The 17726-nt window shown below is 44.3% G+C and overlaps 1 protein-coding gene across 9 annotated transcripts in view; it reads left to right on the top strand.

The window, feature by feature from the left end:
* Positions 1-455: 455 nt before the first annotated feature.
* Positions 456-17726, top strand: part of ZFAND6 (zinc finger AN1-type containing 6) — a 64282-nt gene continuing 47011 nt past the window's right edge. For 5 of the 9 annotated variants that reach the window (XM_026000162.2, XM_026000117.2, XM_072737487.1 and 2 more), the window contains exon 1: positions 9464-9547. The gene's annotated coding sequence lies outside the window, so the exon portion shown is untranslated. Of the gene's footprint in view, positions 586-9463; positions 9548-17726 lie in introns of those variants that run through there. The other 4 variants (XM_072737484.1, XM_072737488.1, XM_072737483.1 and 1 more) reach the window with 4 other exon arrangements.

Below are 17726 nucleotides of genomic sequence, written 5' to 3'. Positions count from 1 at the left end.
GCTCGGGACCCCGCGGCGGGGCGCCCCCGCAGCTCGACCCCCTGCGCTCTCCAGGGTGCGCGTGGGGCCGGCTAGGAGTGCCTTCGCGGACCCCTGGCAGGTGGAGCACCGGCTTCCCCGCGCCACGCCCCGCGAGGCAGCGGAGGTCCCGCCCCCACCGCCCCCCGCACAAGGTTGCAGCTCTGGCGCGCGCCCAGCCCAGGAAGCGCCCGCGGGGCGGCAAGGGCGGGGGAGGGCTCCTCGCTTGCGGCCCCGCCCCCGCACGGGACTCCGGCCAATCAGCGCGCGCCGCGGGCCCCGGCCCCGCCCCCCGCGTGCCCGCCCCGCGGCCCCGCCCGGCCGGTAATAATTAGGTGGCGGGCGGGGCGCCGCGTCAGCGCCGGGCGCCGGCCAATCGCGGAGCGCGGGCGCCGCCGCGTCACAGGCCGAACAACCAAACAGAAAAGTTTAATAAACAGCGGACGGAGGGCCGGCGGCGGCGGCGGCGGGGCCGGAGCGAGCGGGGGTTCGGCGGCCTCACCTGTCCCCACTCTCCGGCGGCGACCGGCGGCGGGCAGCGCGGCGGGCGGGGAGGGCCGCCGCCAGGTGAGCAGCGGGGCGGGGGCGGGGGCGGGCGCTCCCTTCCCCCACCGGCTGAGGCGCGGCCCCGGCGCTCCCGGGCGGAAGCCGGGGCGGGGGGCAGGGCGGGCCGGGGGTCCGCGAGCAGTTGGTGGGAGGGGGTGGGCCGCGTGGAGCGGGCGTGCACCTGCTGCGGCCGGGGCGGCGGGCGGTCCCTCCTGTCACGGCCCGTTCCTGCGGCCCCGGGGTGCGGGGGGGGCGTTCCGAGCGGCGGCGGGGCGGGTCCGGGGGTCCCGAGCGGCGCCCTGGGGGGTTCCCGCGCGGCCCCTGGGCGGGGGTCCGGGGGTCCGGAGCGGCCCCAGGGCGGGGGGTCCGGGGGTCCCGAGCGGCCCCAGGGCGGGGGGTCCGGGGATCCCGAGCGGCCCGGGGGGCGGGGTAGGCGTTGGGGAGAGCGGTGGCCCCGGGCGGCCCCGGTGGGGGTGGGCGTGGCAGGGGGTCCCGAGCGCCCCCTCTGCTGCAGCCGCACCTCCCGGGCCGTGCGGGGGGCGGAGCGCCGGGGAGGGGGCGCCCGGGACCCGGTGCGCGCTGGAAGTTGTGGGGCGGTCGGTGCCCCACGGTGCGCTGGCCGTGAGGCCCTGAGACAGGGTTCCGGTAGGAGTTTGCTGTTCCCGAGGCTGGGCGGGGAGTCACAGGCCAGAACTTTAGGGGAAAATCCTTTTTTCGCAAAAGTTGCGCATTTAGGTTTATGCAACAGGTTGTGTCTCAGCTGTTCCTTGCACGTTTTACGCCGTAGTCCGGGCGGGCAGGGGGCCCGGGGGCACCTGAGGAGGGGTGGGGCGGAGCGGGGACCGTGCCCTGGGACTGTGGGTCCGCGGACGCCTTCCCTGCGGGCGGTTGGTCGTGAAGCCTCCTTTGGCAGGGCGAGCGACTCGGGGCCCCAGGGGCGCACTGGACCTAGGTGGTAGGACGGGAGAGGGACCGGCCAGGAACCCGCACCTGCTGGCCGGTGGCCTGCCTGTCCTGTGCCCTCCTCCCTGGCAGGTCAGGCCCGCCCGGAGTGTGTTCATCGCGGTTTCCTCACCCGGTTCGTGTGTCCACCACGTGCTGTCGGGCCTTTCTCCGCAGCCTTGTCGGGTCAGCGGGGCCCTGCTCACAGCCCGCCGTCGTGGGCCCCTGGAAGTCACGGCACCTTGTTTGGCGTCAGCACCTGGCTCCCGCTGCGCACCTGCAGACGGTGTAGCCCGTACTCAGGAGTGGAGGGCGTGGGGGGAGCCGAGGGACTTTGTCACGGAGGAGCCGGAGCCGGAGGACTACTTCCGAGTTTTGAACATGTGAATGAGAGACCGAGATCCCCTCCGTGTGTGTGTATGATGGACCTCCTCTGGAATCACCGGGGAGCAGTCAGGCTGTTTGCTACCTACTTTTTCAATGCTAAAGTAATATAAGTACAAAAACCACTTGATTGTGTGTAAAGTAAGTCACCGTGTGTGCTGGCCACTCTGTGTCACCTCTGGCCACTCACCTAAGGCTCTCTTCTCCCTTAGCACGTCCTGTAGGAGAAACCTGCCCTAATCGTCCTTCCAGCTCTGCACCGTGGGCCGAGGGAAGCCCCATCCGATGGCAGGGCCTCTTAAGGAACAGGATTGGGACGGAGGTGCTCTCTGTGCAGTGATGTTGACCGTGTCCTCCGGGGCACTCTGGGAGGACTGTGCTGGCCGGTAGGATAGGCTCACCACACATTGAGGGACTTGACTTCCTTAGCCTTGGGTGTGTGCCCTGAAGGAATACTTCTAAGGCCATGTGTTATTTACCACGCTCAGCAACGCACTGACAGAGTAGGAGCGGTATTAATTTCCGGAAAGTGGTGTGTAAGTAATAGGAGTTTATATATAGCTTCAAATAAGTTGTCTTTAAAGGCACAGGAGTAGAGGTGCTTTGTTGTTGTTGTAACCAGCCTGTGTAGCTTGCTGACAAATAGGGTGTTTTTTTCTTTGTTTGGTTGGTTTTTTTTGTTTTGTTTTGTTTTTTTGTAGGGCTGTTTTATTTATCCTGTTGAAAAGCTTTTTTAAAAAAAGTCATTTTTGTATTAAGGGCAATGTGTTTTTGGTGTCTTTCCTCCCCTAGCTTTCAGAAGGAATAGAAAGTTACAAAGAATAAATAACCGTTGCTAAAGTTTTGACAGGTATACCCCTAGTCTGTGTGTGTATATTCTACACAATTGGAAGTGGGATTCTGAACAATACTGGGTTGCGTCTACTTTCAAAGCTTATCCCAAATGCAATCCATCTCAGCGCCTTTGTTGTACACAGGACAGTAACAGTAGTCATCTAACTGGTGTCCCTGCTTCAGTTCTGGATCTCCTGTGGGGGAACCATCATTTAAATATGTAAGGTGGAGAGGCTCAACATCCTCCAATGACTTTTCAATACACAAAATAAAATCGAAACTCTTTACTATGGCACCTATCCCCCAGACCAGCAATCTCTCATGGAAATAGAATGGGAGCCACGTAAGTAATTTAAAGTTTTCTGATAGCCCGGGGCGCCTGTGTAGCTCAGTGGTTAAGCATCTGACTCTTGATTTTGGCTCAGGTCAGAACCTCAGGGTTGTGAGATGGAGCCCTGTGTAGGGCTCCGTGCTCAGTGGGGAGTCTGCTAGAGGTTCTCTCCCTCTGCCTCCCTGTCTGCACTCCCTACTGCTTGCGCTTGCTCATAAATAAATAAATAAATAAATAAATAAATAAATAAATAAATAAATAAAATCATGAAATAAATCTTTAAAATTTTCTGATAGCCACGTTAAAAAGAGAAACAGGTGAGATATATTTTACTTATCCCAAGATACTATGATTTTAATAAGTAATTAGCATAAGAAATTATTAATAGGATATTTTACTAAACTTTTCAGACTGTCTTCAAAATCCACTGTATATTTTCCATGTAAAGTGCATGGGGGACTGGCCTCGTTTCAAGTGCTGATTAGCCAGCCACACATGACTTGTAGCTGTGGGTTGACTATCCAGCCTTGCCAACTTTCCCCAATTCATGCACCTCCAGCTATACTGGTCTTCTTGGGATTCTTCAGCATGCCACGCTTACTTCCTTAAAATTGTTGTGTTTTTCTGCCTGGCACACTTCAATCTTGTATCTGCTCAAATGTCACTGCTTCAGGCATGCCTCCACACACCATGTTCCCTGACTATATGACTCTGCATCATGTCCTTATGGAACCTGTCATCCGAAGTGGTTTTGGTTATTGTCTGTCACTTGAGGGCAGAAGTTAGGACTCTAAGGTACACAAGCATTTCATCTTACTGTGATTAGTCGCCTGTCCTGTGGGGCTTGTTGCTTTGTCCTTTTGTCACTGGAGAGAGTGGTAAGGAGCTAAGTCTCCACATATTCCTCATTTCTTTGGGATTCAGTCTGTCTTACAATGGCTGAGTCAAAGCACCTGAATTTTTTTTTGTGTCTTTTTATAAATATTGCCAAATCTTATTGTAAAATTTTGCTGAGATTATAATATAAAGTTGACTGAACCAGTATAAAGTTTGATGAAAAATGTGAGAGTACAAATTTTCTCTGTATCTTTGCCAACACTTGAATATTTTCTTTCCTGCCTGCCTTCTTCATAAGACTCTTTATATATTTCATAGAATAACTATGATGACAAATGGAGAGAAAGGTATTATGTCTTCTAATTTGTTTTTGCTTATTTGGAGTGATGTTCTATGTTCAAAATACCCTTTTTATTCTTTTATATAACTAGAATAGCAATCCTTTGTCACATCCCACAGATATTTTCCCTGGCTCTTCGTTTGCCTTTTACTTGCTTATGGTATTTTGTTTTTTTAACTTCAAAGAGTTTTTACCTTTTAAGAAATTTAAGTTAGTAGTTTCTTTTTATGGCTCCTACTTCACTCTCATGTTTAATGGGTACTCCTGCCCAGATAACTCTTCTAGTTCTTCTGTGGTTTCATTCTCATACGTATCTCTCTCTGTTTATCTGGGATTTGTTTTGATAGTATAAGTCAAGAGAAATAACTTCTTTATTTTTCATTAATAGTTATTTTAGCCTGATTAACAAAAATCTTGTTGCCTTGAAATAAAACTGCCTTCATTATATACTAAAAGCATATATATACTTGGTTCTTTTTACCTTTTATACAGTGTTCATAATTTGATGCTAGTGCATTGTTTTAGTAACTGGGAATAATGTGTTTTCGTTTTGTCTCCCTCCCTTTTCCTCCCCAAGTTTTTGACTGTTGCTTTGTTCTCCAGTTTTTTAGTTGATTCCTTAGAGTCTGCAGGTGGTTTGGGGTTTTGAAATTTTAAATTAAGTTACTGTATTTCTATACTTTGTTTTATTTTCTATGATAAAAATATTTTGTGCCATTAAATTTTCCTTTGCGTGTAGTTTAGCTATGTTCCTTAAATGTTGATGTGTAAAAATATCTGTATTTAGTGACTCTTCCATCGTCACTGCAGTTGCTCCTCGCTGCCTGTACTTTGTGCCCAGTGCTGAGGCCTTCACCCAGTTCAGAACCTCTGGGAAAGCTACGCTATTCATAGACCGATGAATAAGGAGTTTTCAGATGTTGACCAGTGCTAGCAAGGAAAGAAATTGGGTGTGCCAGCAGAGATTGGAAGGTGCTAACTCCACGTCCTAAGAATGTCTCTGTGAGGATGTAACATTTAGGAAGATTAATGGTGGAACCAAGGTTTGTTTGGGGAGTTTCTTTGGTTTCCCTATCTATCAGAACATTAAAACATAGTAACAGGGGCACACTGAATTTCTTTTGCAAGATTTTTTTTGTAAAAATTGCCTTGTAAACAGTTATGAGCCCATAGCTTGTCCTGTAGAAAATTTGCAACTGTGATTGTGAGTTCTGAGATCAAGAGTCAGCTGGGGGAGTGCTGGCTCGAACAGGAGAGCTTGGCTTGATTCAGGATGCGCCAGAGGAGTGGAGCGACTGGGGCTCCCTGAGGGAGCATTGTGGGGCCAGCCAGACTTCTTGGGGAGACAGTCCTTCCTTAATGCTGGCAAAAGAGGTTAAGCCTCTGTTGGCTGTATTTATTCATTTCATATTGGACATTTTTTTCTGCTGTAAACACTTGTAATAACTGCAATTCATTAAGTGTGTGTAATTTGTTTTACTGTCTGTTTCTTCCCTTGAGCTGTTATTTCCAAGCTAGTAGATAGCCACTTGTCACTATTTGAATGCATTAAAATTAAATAATATTAAAAATTCAGTTCCTCAGTCATACTAGTAACGTACCAGTTGCTCAGTAGCCACATGTGGCTAGGGGTTGTTGTACTGGACAGCAGAGATATAAATTTAAGTAGCCAGTGGCTGTTGAAATATCACAAATCTGAATGATGCCGTAAATATGAAATAGGGACTGGATTTCTACTGCAAAAAAAAAAAATCTCAATTTTAAAAATGATTACATATCGAAGTAATGCTATTTTATGTGTATTGTGTTAAGTCAAATATATTACTACAATTGATTTAACTATTTTAATATTGTAATGTGGCTATGAGAACACTGAAAATTGCCCATGTTCCTATGACATCCCTTGTGGTCTGACTCTAGACCTTAAGTCTCCACAGTGTGAGGGACAGTCTACCATGATGTGCACTGCTACTAGTGGTGCCCAGCACATAGTAGGTGTTCTCAACCTTTGATGAGTTAAGAAGCTTTTCTTTTAACTTTGAACATTACTGTGTGATCATCAGAGGATGTTACTTACCTGTTCAACTTATGCTTTTCAAAACCGTTAATTTTCTGTGACTATAATTTTTAAAAATTTTCCATGACTGTTGAAAAACGCAGCTTTTCTTTGGATAGCTGTATAAAAAATTAATCTTACTAAATAATTAGAGTGGATGATTTATCTTTTCAAATTTTATTTATTTTTTTTTAGCTTAGGCTGCTAAGGAGAGAGGAAGGAACTTAGAATCTGCCTATCTGTTTTCCATCACTTTTCTATGTCCCACAGTTTACTTAGATCAGCGGTGGTGTTACTTGGCACATGAAAATTAATGGCTTTTAGTAATTAAGCATTGAGAATGCTTTTTCCTTTACATATACTTTTGTCTCAATATTGTGACTCCTGTTCCTTTTTAATTTACATTTGTTGGTGACCTTGCTTATCCCTGTAGATCTAAAATAGTTTATCATCTTATAGAAAGATACCTCAACTGGGTTTAGTTTATGCTTTCCATGGTTCAATTCCTGAATATTTCCTTTGTGTTTAGTATTTTGCTGAGTGGGCCATTAGCCCTCTCCCAGTGCTCACCTTGTGTTGTTTTCCCTTCATGAATTGGAAGACCCACGACAGGAGTTGGAGACTCAAATACATGCCTCACTTTTGTAAGCAATGTGTATTTGTCAGGGAAATATTGTTCTAAATGATTTTCTTTTTCTCCATTAGATAGTGATTTTGAGACCATATCTTTAGGGACCCAGTCATGCTTCGTGAATGTCAAGCTGGGCCTTTTATCAACTACTGCCTAGACCCACCTGTTAGCACCCAGGGATGATGCCAAGGATTAATTTTTGTTGTATGAAGAATAGTTTGACCTCCTCTCTCAGTCCTTTAAAATCCGGAGGACATTTTCACCCTGCTCTGTACCTACTGAAAGTTACTCTTGATGGTCTAGGTACTTAATTCCTTATGCAGGGTCTTTTTAAAATGAGATGAGACCAGTTGTTCTGGCTTATCTTCTCCATTGTTAGTTGATAGGTTTGAGAAAGCTTCTGAGCTCCTCCCCCACCAAGAATATACAGTACATCCTTTGAATCCTTGATGTTCAAAAAGTGATATTGTCACATGCAATCAGGAAGCCTTGGAGCATTTGCAGGCTCCGTGTTCCTATGAAGCAATATTGTTTTCAAATAATCTCAGTTGTGATATTACTTTCCTTTTATTTATTTTTGCTGTTTTCTTCTGCTACAGACTTAGAAGTGGAATAAAATCCGCGTATATAAAATGACATTTATCACCATGAAGTTCTTTCAAGTAGATCCTAGAGACCTTTGAATGGTCTGGTATAATCATATTTGTATTTCTTTTTTGAGGGTGATTGAGGGTGGTCCTGGTGTTCTGTAATATGTGTCTGTTTTATACAAATAATTGACTCTGAAGTGAAAAATTGATAATGGAACAAAAGTTATTTTGGTTCCCGTAACTCTACTAATTTTATGCTTGCCAAATTTTAAGATTTAAATGCTTGCCATCTCTTTTTCTATAGCCCTGTCAAATTCTGGCCATCTAAAACCTTTTTTTTTTTTTTCTTTCAAATTTATGCTGTAACTAAAATTTTGTATTCTTTCTGTTACTTGTTCCTGTACCTCTTATGCTTCCAGTGTTACTTTGCCAGAGTGGGAAGAAGACCTCAACTTGACTTGTGAAGTACTGGGCATTCAGGGCAGAGAATCCTTGCAAAGCATCTTGGGACTAGGCCTCTGTGAATTGGCTCTTTCAATTTGTCCACTTAAAAGGCATAATAGATGATGCAGCTGTTTGGGCTTCTGCAGGGTATTACTCCATATTCATGTCTAGTTGCAATTATGTGAATTTTCAGTTTCGTACAGACTTCTCTTTGTAGTCAAAACAAGTTTGTTGGCTTTGTGTTCTAATATATGGATTTTTCTGAGGGAAAATGCAAAATTTTAGACTTTAAAAACTGTACATTTAATGTGAAACATTCTTATATAGACTTATTGAAAGCGTTTTTAAGAAACTTTATTTTGCTTTACTTTTTGGGTTTTATTTTTATAAATCACTTAAAATTTTGGTAGAGTTGAGAATCATACCTTACTGACCAAGTTAAATGCCATTCAATCAGGTAAATGATTCGTGTCAGAGTAATATTTGGTGGGCCAAGCTACTAGGACATACGGAGTTTTAATTGAAATAAACGTACTAAAATACGGCAAACGGAGTCCTGTGTAAAGTGTTCGTGTGGATGTTTAGAAGCCCCGCAGGTGACTTGTACTGTCACCCGGGATTTTCAGAGGAAGACCTTGCCCTTGGCTGCAGCCCGGGTGAACTAAGGGATACTCAGGTGGGCTGCACCCCCAGGTGAACTAAGTGATGCTCAGGTGTGCTGCACAGTCGGGTTCACCGGTGTTTAGAAAGCAGCAGGAATTGGAAACTGAAACAACTCGAGCCCTCCTGACCTTGGCCGGCCCTGCGCTCCGGGCACGCGGCCTCTGCATGCGTCGCGGCCCCTCTGCGGTGTCCAGGCTGCCCCCGAGGCAGCCCTGACCCGACTGCAGGTGTTGGTGCCCTTGGCAGTGGCGACGGCAGAGGCTGGGCCCCCACGTTCTCGGCCCGGCTGATGCTCAGGACGCGGCCGGGACTCGGATGGCGCAGAAAGGAGTGTTGTGCAGTTGGTGGTGCAGGGCTCTCTATTTTCCATGACTTAAGTGATCCTATTTTCAAGTCTTAGAGAAAATATCGTTTTGTTCAGTTTGGCAAAATCTTGCATTGGATTTTCTGTTTGCCACCTTAACACAGAGAGCGAGTGTGAACAGAGCTTCACCGTCCCTCCGTGGCTGTGTGGAGGCACGACCAGACGCAGGCGGGGAGCGTCGTGTCTGCAGCCGGGCCGGGCAGCGCCGCCGCGCTTGCACTCGGTCGCGGCACCGCGGGGTGCGCGTTTTCCCCGAGACAAAAGAGCGGCCGACACTCCGCGAGGGGAAACCGAAACCCTGCGTCCTGTCTCTTTAAGAAACCAGCTTATCAGCGGGTTTCGGCCGCGCGACCTAACCTGCTAGCGAGGAAAAGTTCTTTAAAATAATGGATGTCAGCCGCGTCCAATCGCCGCGGCCGGCCGCCCGGGCGGGGCGGGGCCTGGCGGCGGCGGCCAGTGGGCGCGCTGGGGGCGGGGCTTGCCGTGCAGGCTCGGTTGCCGGGGAGCACGGCTTCAAGTGAAGTTAATCTGAGGGGAAGCAAACAGAAAATTGTGGAGGTTTTGTTGGTAGGCTTTTTGTTCCGATCTTCTAATAACCCTTTATTTTACACTCTTGCTCCTTTATGTTTCTGTGTGTGCTAGGTTGTGTCATTGTGCTATTTTCTGCGGCAAACCGAACATGAACATTAAGCAGGGAAGCAGAACAAAAGGGCTGTTTGGACAGGAAATAGGTGTTGAGAGGATCAAACTTGACTTTGTTCGTCGGGCTCCGTAGTTGGGGCCCGAGTGGGGGCCGGGGTCGCCTCCGACGGCGGGCGCCTCCGCCCTGCCCGCCGGGGGGTCGCGGGGTCCCGGGGGGCGGGGGGGCGACCTGCCCCGGCCCGGAGCGTGCAGGGGCGGGGGGGGGGGGGCGGGCGGGGGCCTGGGCGGAGGCGCGGCACCCCGGGTCCCCCCCCCCCGGTCCCCCCCCGTCCCCCCCGGGTCCCCGCAGGCCCCCCACTCCGTCCGCCTCTCCGCGTGCGGGCTGCGGCGGGGGCGGGCGGGGGCGCGGGGCGCAACTTTCGGGGGCTCGGCGTCGGCGTCCGCGTCCCGACGGCGCCCGGTGCCTCGGCCCCGCCGGCTCGTGCCGTGCCCGTCCGCCGTCTGCTCGGGCTGCGGCTCGGAGCGCTCCGCGGCGGCGGCGGCGGCGGCGGCGGAGCCGGAAAGTCGCTCCGCACCCCGGTCCCTGTGTGCTGTGCTCGATTTTACTCTTTTCTTTTGTACCTTACCAGATTCTTGCATTTTTTCCCCCATAATGGCAAATAAGTGCAGCTTTACATTTTTTTTTTTCAGTAAACTGTGTTATCGGTTAACATTTCTTAAATTTTAGTTCTATAATCCGTTAAAGTTAGTAGGACCTAAGATATACCTAGTCTTTTGCCTATTGTGTTTACGTTGTTCCCACGTTTTCACCATTTTAAATAGTATTGCATTAAACAGACTTCTGTGTGTACATTTAAAAATACTTCCTCCCCCCCCCCCCCCGCAAGATTTTTCTTCTTCTGGAAAAATCCCGAGTGGGCTTACCTACATCAAAGGATATGAACACTTGATTGGCCAAATTGCTTCTTGGAGAGGTTGTACCAGTTTATATTGCCACCAGCAGGACGTGCTTCGAAATTTTTCTAATGGGCATCCCCTGAAATGTTCTGTTGGAGTGTGCCTCTGAAGCTCTCTGATTGGGTGACTAGTTTTTGCCTAAACTAATGACCTATTTTAAATCCCATCTTCCAAGATGTAGATGAATATAAAGTCATTTTCTGGACATTAAAGCGAGCTGAAGGAAATTGGAAAAATTTTTACCTGCTTAAGTGAGCGATTATATCTTTGTTGGGTATTTTACTCATTGTATGTATTTCTGTCAGTACTGGGCTTAATGTTTTACATCAGCCTTGCTGTTCAGACCAGGTTTTCTAGTAGATGCTTTTTCTAGTAAGCACATATTGGAGGAAGTATTTTCTTGCAAGATCTGTCAGAAACCTTTTTTTTTTTTTTTAGAGAGGAGCTGCAGTGGCGCCACTTAACATTACCTGCCTCTGAACAGGTGTGGACAGCCTTTGTCACTGTGCTTCTCTGGGTTTTTTTTTTTATATGGGAGAGAAACAGACTTAGTATGCGTGGATCTATATTTTAAAATGGTATATCAACACCTTTTTAGTATTGCATAGGCTTTCAATTAAATGTGAGAAGATGACTGCACTCACACATAGTGGTACTAGACCTGTGTTGTTTTTGTCTTTAAGAGCGCTCTTTGTTTGGCAATGACTGCTGATCATGTGCTCTTAACAGCCAGTGTGTTCAGTGGGCTAGGCGTGACTGCTCAGGGTATCAACTTGTTAACTGATGTTCCAGAATAAACTTTAAAAAAGTTGTTTTAAAGCAAAATTCAAAACGATTAAAAATACTAATTTAATTGATGAATGGGAGGCAGTGATGAATCTTGGGTTAAGCTCTAACTCACTGATGCAACAGTAGTTGAGCACAGCTGCAGTTTAAATAATTTAACGTATTTTCTGTGAATTTTTATTTCAATTACTCATAACATCATGTCTCCAACCTCCAAAGTTAATATTGCTTTGTTGGTTATTGTATTCTTTTTTTTCCAGGGGAAAGCTTTTTTAAATGTCTGTTTTGGGTGAAGATTTGGGTGAGTTTTCCAGACATTAGGATTTCTCTTAATGTTTGGAGTGGAGGAGGATTTAAAACTCAACAGTTTTAACTACTGAAATAGTTACCGTGAAACACATTTCCCATACATTTAAATTTTGTGGCTGTATCAGAATTTACACAGATAAATTCTTCATTCATGAATAGAACTTGAGTTTCACTTGAATTTTTGAAATTTGTGTTAGTGCTTCAATATTTATATCACCAATCTTTCCTTTGTTCTGAATTTGAGAAAGTGTGTTGTTTTTTTTTTTTCCAATCTTAACAGATTGATGTTGTTGCTCTATAGAGACGAAGATAATTGTAAATTTAACTATCTTAATGAAAGCCTTTGCAGGTTTAGCTGTGGCTCACATTTGAATGGGGGACCTGTTCCTCTGGGGCTCTGGGAACACCAGCACTTAGAGAAGTGAGCACCTGTAAAAGTGGCTGTGCTGTGTGTCTACTGTACTGCTCTCTGGTTAACAACACTAGGGAGTCGCAGCCTTTCGGTAAGTAGGTTTCATTCAGAGTAGAAACCAGTTTTCTAGAGGGAGAAGAAAACTCTTAAATTGAACTAATACTGAGGCAAGATAAAAATAATGATAGCTCAAAAAAAATAGTGATAACTCCATTTTATTAAGGATTAGAAAAAAAAAAGTGATCTGAGAGGGAATATTAAATACATTCAGAGCTTCTATTGTTAAATGTCTCCATTCAAGGGAAATGCAATGATTTTTTTTTTCCTCCTAATGACATAGGGCAAAATTTTAATGGGCAGTTAAGTTGGTAAAACTTGAGAGAACCTAGAACCAGTGGTTTAGTATTTACAAAATCGCTTTGTTCCTTGAAATAGGGGGGACTTTACAGTTTTGCAGTGTTCTCCTGTGTGACTTCTTTACAAAAGTAGGTAAATGTTTTAGGAAGTAATTTTTTTTCATAACTTAGAAAGTGTTTATTAATTGATGTGTCTGAGAACCTGTCTGACTTAAATCTGATTTTTCATAGTTATTAGAAAAAAGGAACTTGAAACATTTTGTTTTTGGTAAAAAGGAGCAGATCCATCATCTGTCTTTATACCTTTTACTTTTCCTCCCCAATATAAGCGCCTTCCTCCCCTACCAGTGGACTTTTGTTGAGTATGTACTTGATTTCTCAGTAAAATTTAGCACTGTTAACTCCTTTTATTCTTCTTGAAACTCTTCCGGTGAGTTTTAGGATATTGCTTCAGCTTCTTTTTTGTGATCTCTGTCCTTTGCAAATGTTTCCTCTTTATAACCATTAAGTATTGAAATTTCATAGGATTCTGACCATAACATTCCTCTCAGGCTAACCTTGGGTGAACTCTAGGACCACATCTTCAGTTAACTACCTGTACATAGTAACGATTCCAAGATCTGTATCTTAAATCCAGATTTTTTTAGTTGCACTTGAAACCCATGTCCATCCAGCTCACAAAGGTCTCTCTTCTGTACCTATGTGGAACTCAGCAAGGCTAAATTTTAACTGCCTTTTGTTGCCCTCCCAGCAGTATCCTACAATCCTTTCTTCCCTGTCCCAGAAAATGGGTGGTATGCAAGATCTATTTTTTTTTATTCTTCCTTCTTTACCCACACTGAGCCTCAACGTCCTCTATCAATTCTGATTATCTATTTTAAAAGATTTTACTTTTAAATACTCTCTACACTCAACGTGGAGCTTGAACTCATAAGCCGGAGATCAAGAGTCAAACACACCACAAACTGAGCCAGCCATCTATCTATCTCTCCTATCAGTTTAAAATCCATGGCATCTAGGGTCCATGGCTTCTTATTTAGATTACTAAAACAGTCTCTTAACTCATCTTCACTTCCAGTTTTGTCTCTCTACATTCTCCACTGTGCAGTTGTGTCTGTTTTTCTCTGCTTAAAATTCTTCAGTGTTTCTTGTTGCCCTTTGAACTTAGTTAGCTACCTAGGGTGAGAATAATACCAGCTAATTCTGTGCTAAGCATTCTCTGAGGTAGTCCCCAAACAACTTTAAGAGGTTAAGTACGGTTACCTTCATTTAACAAGTGAGACAATTTGGAAAGGCTAAATAATTTGTCCAGGGTTGACTTAGCTGGTGAGCAGCTAGCACACTTTGAACTCAAGTGTGCCAGAGCAAAGTCCTACCTCTTAACTACTGAGCCATGTTCCCTCCTAAGCTGGCCTCTTGCTTCTTCACCCCCCCACCCCCACACACACCAGTTCATTTCATCCTCTCACCAACTATTTGCAGTTCCTCCTTAGTCTAGAGGATACTCAAAACTTGTTGCTGGAGTCTAAAAGTGCTTTAAGGGTTTTCAAGAAAACATTTTTGACAATTTTTTTTAGAACACTCCAAAAAAGAATCTAAGAGATTTTAGCATCCCCAAAATATAAGAAGATAAATATGAGATATAGGAAAGATACAGGTAGTTTTTCATACGTAGTTGGTTTTGAATTTCAAAGCTGTTAAATTCTTCATGTTTCATAAAAAGCTTGACACCTAGCTGTGTAAGAGGAAGATTAGGCAAAGTGGGAAATCGCTTATCAGAGCTATTTAAAATGCTAATGGGCTCTTTACATGGCTGTTCTTGTAGACCTTGTGTGTACTTCTGTGACCAGGTGTAGGAAGCTTGTACCTGTGAACACAGGTCAAATAAGTGACTGCATGATGGTGGTATATGTTCTTTTGCATCCAACATTGTATCACTACAAAAGGTTAAATACTGCAGCTGATTTTTTGCAGAAGGAAAATCGAGGTAAACAGAGACATGGTAGTTGTTTTGTTTTGTTTTGTTTGTTTTTTACCATTCAGGTATTTTAGAGGCAGGAAAATCTGTAGTACTGTCAAAAGTTTTAATTTGCCATACTTTATTATCCAGAATTATCTTTTGCTATTTTCTTATTTGATACAAATGCAAAGTAATAGGTCATTTAATAGATTTTAAGTTTTTGTATTTTACAATAATCAAATATAGAATTTGAAAATGTATAACAGTGTAGGTGAATAGAAAATACAATCTTATTTTTTTAACTAATTGCTTGAAAGTGTATAGTGTATCTCTTTTCAATGGATACCAACTCTCAGTAGCTATAGAACTTTATAAAATAGAATCAGTTTTAGTGGGAAAAATTAATCTTGGCCTATTATTTAAGATGAAAACCCACACCAAAAAAGTCTCATTAATTGCCTAAAAATAATAGTTGAGTAAGCAAATTCTTATTGAGCTGTGTTCACAGAGGCTAGTCAAGTAGTCTGACCCAGTCACCTAATCAAGTGAGTTTGCCAAAGTGCTGAAAGACCTTTTTCTTTAGCAAGTTCACTTATTGTTTGAATAAATTGGGGCATCTGAATATTCTCTGTCCTATAAGTCAGTGTTTTATGTTACTGAGTGCCAAATTGTGGTTTGTTTATAAATGATTGCTGTAGAAGCTTAGCAGGGAGAAAGATCACTGAGGTAGGATAATTAAGAAATTCTAAAAAAGTAAAATCTGAAGCAGGTCTTGAAGGTTAGATACGTTTGAGACTACAGCAGTGACAGCCTTCTTCTTGCTTTTTAAATTTATTTATTTTGGACGTAGAGTAAAGCTTTATTCTTTTCACCTGAATAGGGACAACCTTGAAACAGTAGAGAGTAATAAAAGAGAAACTCTTATCTGCCTTCCACCAAAGTTTTCCTGCTTTGGTGGCTGCCATATAAATTTCTACTTGTCCAGTAAGCAGGTGGATGTCTAGTTGTTCCAGCACCATTTGTTGAAAAGACCAACTTTGTTGTATTGCCTTTGCTCCTTTATTAAAGATCAGTTGGCTGTATTTATATGGGTCTGTTGCTGGGTTCTCTGTTTTATTCTAGTAATCTGTTCTTTCACCAATACAATATGGCTTGACTACTTCATATTAAATCTTGAAGTTGGGCAGTGTCAGCTCTTCAGCTCTGTTTTCCTTCAACCTTGTATTGGCTCTTCTGAGTCTTTTGCCTCTCCATATAAACTTGAGAATCAGTTTGTTTATATCGCAAAATACCTTGTAGGAATTCTGACTGGGGTTTTATTGCATCTGTAGATTAAGTTTGGAAGAACGGACACCTGGATAATACTGAGTCTTCCTACCCATGGACATGGAATATCCCCATGTTTTTTAGTTCTTCCTTGATTTCATTCAGCAGAGTTTTGTAGTTTTCTTAATATGGATTATATGTGTTAGATTTATACAACCTAGGTATTTCATTTTTGGTTGCTGACATAAATGGTATTAGGTTTTCAATTTCACATTCATTGTTGTATAAGAAAACAATTGACTTTTATATATTAACCTTCTATCCTGCAACTTTGCTGTAATCACTTACTAGTTTCATGAGATTTCTTTGTATTGTCGTTAATTCACATTTTCTGCATAGGCGATGATATTGTCTGTGAACAAAACCAATTTCATTTCCTCCTTTGTAATCTGTATGCTTTCTATTTTTTTCTTGTCTTATTGCAGTGGGTAGTACTTTTAGTACCATGTTGAAAAGAGGGTACATACTTGCCATGTTCCTGAACTTTGTGGGAAACCTTCAAGTTTCTCACAATCAGGTATGATGTTACCCATAGGATTTTTGTAGATATTCTTTATCAACTTGAGGTTTCCTTTTGTTCCCATACTTAACTGTTCAAATCCTCACAACAAACAGTACATGAGCTGAGTCTCATTGTCTGTTCCACAGGTGATGATACTGAGGTGCGTAGGGAATTTACACCACTTACAAAAGTCAGACAGCTGGTTATGGCACGTTCAGTTTGGCAGGTCTGACACCAGTGCATGATCCTGCCATTCAGATTTGCTTGGAGAAGAAAAGATACTCAAGGTGGGGAGACTGCCAGGATTGTTTTGGGAAGCTCCATGGTAATCTGAGTAATTTTACTAATCTTCTTGAACTTTAGGATTGTGAGCTCAAGGCCAGATGACTTCCTGGGAGAGGTAAGGAGTACACCTTTCTTATTCCAGTGAGTGTCAGATGATAGAATTGGTGGAATTCCAGCTCTATTGGGTCTTTGTAAGGCTGGGACCATGACTTCTCCCCACCTTTTGCTGAGTTCACATCTTCTGGTTCTTTGATTTACTGTGAGCTCAAAATTAGAAGTTTTTGTGGAGATTTATTCATCAGTCACCCTGTCTTTACCTTTCTTAATTTTCTTTTACAAAAATTTCTGACGTGGATATGGTGCAGATAAAATGGTGGTGTACTGAGCACTGTGCTTTCTTCTTTATTATTTTTAACCTTCTAGCCCTGTGAACTCCTGGTAGTGGTACCCACATTGACAGATATTCTGCAGATTTCTTGATCACCTACTAGGTGCTTTGGCAGGAACTTACGATATCTTGGGGAAACCTATCCAGAAGGATTAAAATGTTTGGAGATATAAGGGGAAAAGACATCAGGTTTGTTTGTTTTTATAGATTTTATGTATTCATGAGAGGCAGAGACACAAGCAGAGGGAGAAGCAGGCTCCCAGCAAGGAGCCTGATGTGGGACTCAATCCCAGGACCCCAGGATCATGACCTGAGCTGAAAGTAGATGCTCAACCGCTGAGCCACCCAGGCGCCCCAAGACCTCAGGTTTTAATAAGAGCAGAGAGTGAGAGAAGACTTTATAGAGGAGAAAGTACTTATACTAAGATTAAGAAGATACTAAAAGTTACCCAGATTGAATAAAAGGGATGGAATAGGGTGGGTCTTGTAGCTGGAGAGTAAAGCACTTGCAAGATAATGATTAACAGCATAGACGTGGGGAGCTTCAAGACCCCCTTAAGAAAGAATGACAGGAGAATGAAAGAATGACAGGAGAACTAGGCTGGATAGGCAGGCCAGCAGAGTCTATTCTCTTAGTGATGGAAAGCCATTGGGTTATTGATCTGGGGAGTGGTCTGACCAGGTATATTTGCTTGATTATTTACTTTGGCGGTAGAGTGGCAGAAGGGGTTCAAGGTTACGTTGCTGGTAAGAATCAACAGCAGTTTGAATTGAGGTCACTCTGCCTTTCTTTAAATCTATTTAAGCATAGACCATTTAAGAT

Source organism: Vulpes vulpes, chromosome 14 (assembly GCF_048418805.1).
Source record: "Vulpes vulpes isolate BD-2025 chromosome 14, VulVul3, whole genome shotgun sequence".
Lineage (NCBI taxonomy): Eukaryota > Metazoa > Chordata > Mammalia > Carnivora > Canidae > Vulpes > Vulpes vulpes.
Note: the sequence above shows the minus strand (reverse complement) of the source record. Positions and strands in the feature narration are given on the sequence as shown.